A 7,408-nucleotide genomic window follows, 5' to 3' on the forward strand; every position below is an offset into this window, starting at 1 on the left:
CATAGAGGGGGAGAGAGTTGGTGTTGACGGTACCAATATTATTGATGTAGATCGCCGTCACGATTCTAGCCCCGGCGGCACTCCAACGCCACCGGGAGAGAGAGAGAGAGAGAGGGAGAGAGTCCCCCTCCTTCTTCTTCTTCCTTGGCCTCCCCCCTAGATGGGAGAAGAGTTCCCCCTCTGGTCCATGGTCTCCATGGCGGCGGAGCGGCAAGAGCCCCTCCGAGATTGGATCTCGCTCTATGTTCTCTTCTATTTCGCATTCCCTAGATATGGCCGAAAACCGTTTATTATATTTCCGGAGATCCGTAACTCCGATTGCACTGAGATTTTAACACGATTTTTTTTCTGGATATAAGCTTCCTTGTGCCTGAAGTAGATCTCCAACTGACGAACAAGGTGAGCACAACCCACCACCACGTGCCTGGCCCTTGGGGCGCGCCCTGGTGTCTTGTGGGCACTGTGGGCCCCCGTTTGTGATGATTCCAACTCCCAAAAATCACATATATTCCAAAATAATTCTCCGTAAGATTTTATTGCATCTGTACTTCATTTGATATGGACTTTTCGCGAAACAAAAAAATATGCAACAAATAGGAACTGGCACTGGGCAGTGGATCAATAGGTTAGTCCAATAAAATCATATAAAATGTTGCCAAAAGTATGTGAAAATTGTATAATATTGGCATGAAACAATAAAAAAATATAGATACGATGGAGACGTATCAGCCCCCAAGCCTAATTCATGCTCGTCGTCGAGTAGGTAAATGATAAAAAAGATAATTTTTGATGTGGAATGCTACCTACCATAAACTTGATCATAAGTATAGTCATGGCATGAATATTAAGACATAAGTGATTCAAAGCAATAGTCTATAATTTGACATAAATACATCAATACTCAGGCATCTCAACAAACAAACATGTCTTTCAAAATATCAATGCTAAAGAAAGCTATCCCTGTAAAATCATATAGTCTTGTGATGCTCTGTCTTCTTAACACAAAGTATTTATCATGCACAACCCCGATGACAAGCCGAGCAATTGGCTCGTACTTTTTAACGCGCTTTAGCTTTTTCAACCCTCACGTAATACATGAGCGCAAGCCATGGATATAGCACTACGGGTGGAATAGAGTATGATGATAGGGGTAAATATAGAGAAGAAAAAAAAGTAAGAAAGTCTCACACCGACACGGCTAACCAACGGGCTATGGAGATGCCCATCAATTGGTATCAATGCGAGGAGTAGGGATTGCCGTGCAACGAATGCACTAAGATCTATAAGTGTATGAAAGCTCATTATGAAAACTAAGTGGGTGTGCATCTAATCCTATAATGAAAAATTCTCACTAGTATATGAAAGTGAGAACATAGGAGACTCTCCATATGAAAAACATGGTGCTACTTTGAAGCACAAGTGTGGAACTAGCATGCCCCTTCTCTTTTTTCTTTTTTCTTTCTTTTTTCTTTTTTTTCTCTCATTGTCCGGAGTCTCATCCCAACTTGTGGGGGAATCATAGTCTCCATCATCCTTTCCTCACTAGGGTAATGCTCTAAAAATGAATAATGATGATCATCACACTTCTATTTACTTCTAACTCAAAAGAAATAAAAATTACAACTCGATACCTATAACAAAATATGGCTCTATATGAATGCCTCTGGGAATGTACCAGGATGTGCAATGATCTAGCGTAACATATATGAAAAATGAAGAACATTGGCTGAGCCACAAGTACTATATCAGCCATATGATCATGCAAAGCAATATGACAATGAATGCTCAAGTCATCAAAATGGAAGCGATGGAAGTTGCATGTTAATATATCTCGGAATGGCTATGGAAAGGCCATAATAAGTAGGTATGGTGGCTGTTTTGTGGAAGATATAATAAGGCTTATGCATGATAGAGCGTATCATATCACAGGGTTTGGATGCACCGACTCCCGAGGTGAGAAACGGCAATGCACGATACCGTAGAGGCTAGCAAATTGCGAAAAGGTAAGAGTGCATATAATCCATGGACTCACATTAGTCATAAAAAACTCATATACTTATTGCAAAAGTTTATTAGCCCTCGAAGCAAAGTACTACTATGCATGCCCCTAGGAGGATAGATTGGTAGGAAAAGACCATCGCTCGTCCCTGACCGCCACTCATAAGGAAGACAATCAATAATAAATCATGCTCCAAAAATCATAACATAACGAGAGACTATACGTGCATGCTTCGGGAATCACAAACCTTAACACCAATATTCTTACTAACCACAACCGTTTACTAGTACCCCCATATATTCCATCTCTATATCACAAAACTATTGCAAGGAATCAAACATATCATATTCAGTGATCCTTAAGTTTTATGTAGGATTTTATGACTAACCATGCAATTGACCAAATCATGTTGACTCTCTAAATAGGTATAAGTGAGGCATGAGAGTTTAATTCTTTCTACAAAAGATCATGCTCTAACAAATATAAGTGAAGCAAAAGAGCATTCCACAAATAACAGGTTTCTATGCGAAGAGAAACAGGCAATCCAAATTTCAAAAGATATAAGTGAAGCACATGAAGCATTCTATAAAGCCATACTCAAAAGATATAAGTGAAGTGCAATGAGCATTCTATAAATAAACCATGGAATATCTCATGCCAGCATGGAGCATAAAAGAAAAATGAAAAATAAACACAAAAGACGCTCCAAGTTTTGCACATATCACGTGAACGAAACGAAGATGAAAACATACCGATACTTGTTGAAGAAAGATGGGATGCCTTCCGGGGCATCCCCAAGCTTAGACGCTTGAGCCTCCTTGAATATTTACTTGGGGGTGCCTTGGACATCCCCAATCTTGAGGTCTTGCCTCTCCTCCTTCTCCTCATATTGAGACCTCCTCGATCTTTGATCACTTCATCCACACAAAACTCAACAGAAAGCTCGGTAAGATCCGTTAGTATAATAAAGCGAATCACTACTCTAAGTACTATTGCAAACCAATTCATATTTTGTTTTTGCATTGTAGCTACTGTAATATAAATTTTCCATGGCTTATACCACCGATAAAAATCGATAGTTTCTTCAAAACAAACAAACAATGCATCAAAAACAGAATCTGTCTTAAACAGGGCAGTCTGTAGTAATCTGAACATTCACCATACTTATATTACTCCAAAAATTCTGAAAAATTAGGACAAAATAAACAATTTTTATAGCAAGACTATGCAAAAAAAAATTAGAACCTTTTGATGTTCCAGTAAAAAATTAAAATTCATGCGCTACAGCCAAAGATTCTGTTTTTGCACCGCACATACCAACAAGCAATCTACTCATCGTAAAGGCAAATCTTGGCACATTATTTTTATAATACAATGGAATTGTATAAGGGGATAATTATTTTTGTGAGAATCTTCATGAAAAATTCTACATTGTTTCCATGAGCATGAACACAAGTGTTCAAGGTCGACCCTCACTTCTCTAATGCATAACTTCCAATCGCTTCTCTTTTGTGAAAAAGTTTTAGGTTCCCCTCTATATTTTTTCTTTTTAAACTTTATAAAAGGACTCAACAGAAATAAATGACTCTCTAAAACTTCTTGGTTGTCTCCCTGGCTGCGCTTTCTTTAAAGCCATTAAGCTAGGCATAAAGTGCTCAAGTAATGGATCCACCCGGATCCCAAACTATATCAAAGCCAATTTTAATTAACAATGATTTGGCATTTAGTAGTGAGCACTAAGCAACATATATCATGCAATGACAAAGTCTAACTCTCCTCCTATGCATCGGCATGTCATACAAGAACAATTCATGCACATCAAATAAAGGCCAATACATAGCATAAGTAGTTTCTTGCAATTTTTTCATGTTGGAAACATAGAGAGGCGGAGATGTAGTTCCTCTCTCATAATAATTGAAAGTAGGAGCAGCAAGCACATGCATATTATATTCATCAAAATCATCATGTGTAGTGGTAGAACACAACCCATCAATGTAATCCTTAATAAGTGCAAACTTCTTCGGTATAGTATAGTTTGGAGAATTCAAAAAGATAATAGGACTATCATGTGTAGGAGCAATAGCAACAATTTCATTCTCAACATAAGGAACTATAGCAAGTTCATGTCCATCAACAGAATTACTATTGGCATCTTGGCCACAAGCATAGCAATCATCAAGTTCATCAAAAAGGGATATTTCAAATGAATCAACGGGATCATAGCAATTATCATAGCATTCATCCATCGGTAATCATGAAGGGGAATTAAATAATGTATGAGTTGAAGAGTTACTCTTATTAGAAGGTGGGCACGGGTAGCTAATTCGCTCTTCCTCCTTTTGTTCTTTGCTCTCCTCATCATCTTTTTCATCTAATGAGCTCACAGTTTCATCAATTTCTTCTTCCATAGACTCCTGCAAAATATTAGTATCTTCTTGGACAGTAGAGACTTTCTCAATAAATTCATCAATATAGGAATTGTATTTATAATTATCATAGCAATATTTAAGGATAGCAAAATTTTCAGGTCTACAAACCGAATCATCAAAATCTTCAAACTTTTCAAACCACATCATAGTAATCATATATTCCATTAGCATAAGAAGATAAGGTTTCATTTTCATTAAATTTGCATGAAAAGGGAAGGTGTGGAGCCTTTATCCTAGAGCAACAAGTATAATCATATCTTAAGCATAGCTCCCGAGTGTACCAATGCAACATATGAATTTGATCCCATAAAAGTTTTCCTTTTTGAGTCAAGCGATAATCCCTAAAGTATTCATGTTGATCCAACGTTACTCCCATTATCAATTTGAATGGGGTTTTCTCAGGATTATCAAAGTAGTGATTAATATTTTTCACATAATGAGCATCGAGGGTTTTAGGAGGTTCCCCATCTTCATGAGTAGCAAGTACCACTATTTTTTTTGGTGTTTCACATTCCATATCTAGAGCTAAAGATAGAGAACAACTTAGAACAAAAAATAAAAACTAGTTAGTGATAAAGCTAACAAGCACACACGAGAATATTCACCCCATGCTATTGCTCCCCGGCAACGGCGCTAGAAAAAGGTCTTGATAACCCACAAGTATAGGGGATTGTTTGTAGCCTTCTTCTTAAATAAGAGTGTTGAACCCAATGAAGAGCTAAAGGTAGAACAAATATTCCCTCAAGTTCTATCGACCACCAATACAACTCTACACACACTTGACGTTTGCTTTACCTAGAACAAGTATGAAACTATTTTGCAAGAATAAGACCACGAGAACTTTACAAGAATAAAACTACGAGTGAAGTGCAATGCCATAAAAGTGGATAGCTTTTGTCAATAAGAAATTCATTTGTCCCTAAGAAATCGATAACAAGTACCGGTAATCATTCTTGCAATTCTATATGAGGGAGAGACATGAGCTAACATACTTTCTCTACTTGGATCATATGCACTTATTATTGGACCCCTAGCAAGCATCCGCAACTATTAAAGATCATTAAGGTCGTGAAACCCAACCATAGCATTAAGTATCAAGTCCTCTTTATCCCATACGCAACAACCCACCTACTCGGGTTTAAGCTTTTGTCACTCTCGCAACCCACCATAAGAAAATTATGAACGCATTGCAACACCCTACAACGAGAGGCCCTCACGTTTGCGCGAGACGGAGGGCACCGTAGGACAGCACCATAAATAAAATAGACAATCATACCAACCAAGATCACGATTAACCCACAGGACAAAACGGATCTACTCAAACATCATAGAATAGCCAAATATCATTGGGAAATAATATATGGAGCTAAGGACCATGTTTAAGTAGAGATTACAACAGGGAGAAGGGCTGTTACACCGCTGCATAGAAGGGGAGAGAGTTGGTGTTGACGGTAGCAAGATTGTTGATGTAGATCGCCGTCACGATCCTTGCCCCGGCGGCACTCCGTCGCCACCAGGAGAGAGCCCCCTCCTTATTCTTCTTCCTTGGCCTCCCGCATAGATGGGAGGAGAGTACCCCCTCTGGTTCATGGCATCCATGGCGGCAGAGGGGCGGGAGCCCCGCCGAGATTAGATCCCTCTCTTTGTTCTCTTCTGTTTCGTGTTCCCCAGATCTGGCCGAAAACCGTTTCTTATATTCCCGGAGATCCGTAACTCCGGTTGCGCTGAGATTTTAACACGATTTTTTTCTGGATATAGGCTTCCTTGCGCCCAAAGTATAGCTCCAACCGATGTACGAGGTGAGCACAACCCACCACCACGCGCCTGGCCCCTGGGGCGTGCCCTGGTGTCTTGTGGGCCCTGTAGGCCCTCGTTTGCGATGATTCCAACTCCCAAAAATCACATCTAAAATAATTCTCCGTAAAATTTTATTGCATTTGGACTTCGTTTGATATGGATTTTCTACGAAACAAAAAACATGCAACAAACAGGAACTGGCACAGGGCACTGGATCCATAAAATCATATAAAATGTTGCCAAAAGTATGTGAAAGTTGTATAATATTGGCATGAAATAATATAGATACGACGAAGACGTACCAAAGGGTGAAGCAATATACACTACTGCATGATGCTACTAACATGACACTACAATTAGAGACCCTTCGACGAAAGTGTGTGCGATGCATTAATCACAAAAGGTGTTGTAAGAAAACCGTAAAAAATGATAAAAACTATTTGCGATGTTGGAGACATCAAACACGATTCAGATTATAGTTGCGTGTGTGATGCGCGACATACAGTTCACTTGAATGAACTATTTGTGATGAGCATAACAACAGAAACGAGCAACTAGATGAAGGTGTGTGCGATATACGGCAAATAGTTCACTCGGATGAACTGTTTGTGATTAGGAAACACAACTGAAACGGTCACCCAGATCAAGGTGTGTGCGATAGAGAGCATACAGTTCACTCGGATGAACTGTTTGCGTTGAGCCAAGAGAACGGAAACGTTTCAACTTAACAAGATGCGTGTGGTACGCGACACACATGTCCGTAATCAGAAATGTGTGCGAAGACCGATAATAACACAGACGATTGATGCTAATAAGCCGTGTGTGTGTGAATTCATCACCGACGGTTTCACTAGTATGGTACGTGTGCGATGTGATTGCATACAAAACAACAACATATATACTTATAAGGAGATGATTGCATAACCAAATTAAACAGCCAATTACATAGGTGGCTAGTACACACATGGCATTTGCACACACCAAAGTAAACTATTACATGCATAATTAACTAAGATAAACGATCATCAGATCATCATCTACTTCTTCTTGTGACACTTGCTACCACTGCTCTGTTGGTGGCTCAATCCGGCCTTGTCATTTACAGGAAGGAGGCACTCCCTCATGTCAACGATCCACCCGTGCATCTCGTAGCATGTGTACACATTCTTGGCTGCGAACTTGA

This window comes from Triticum dicoccoides, chromosome 2A (genome assembly GCF_002162155.2).
Source record: "Triticum dicoccoides isolate Atlit2015 ecotype Zavitan chromosome 2A, WEW_v2.0, whole genome shotgun sequence".
Lineage (NCBI taxonomy): Eukaryota > Viridiplantae > Streptophyta > Magnoliopsida > Poales > Poaceae > Triticum > Triticum dicoccoides.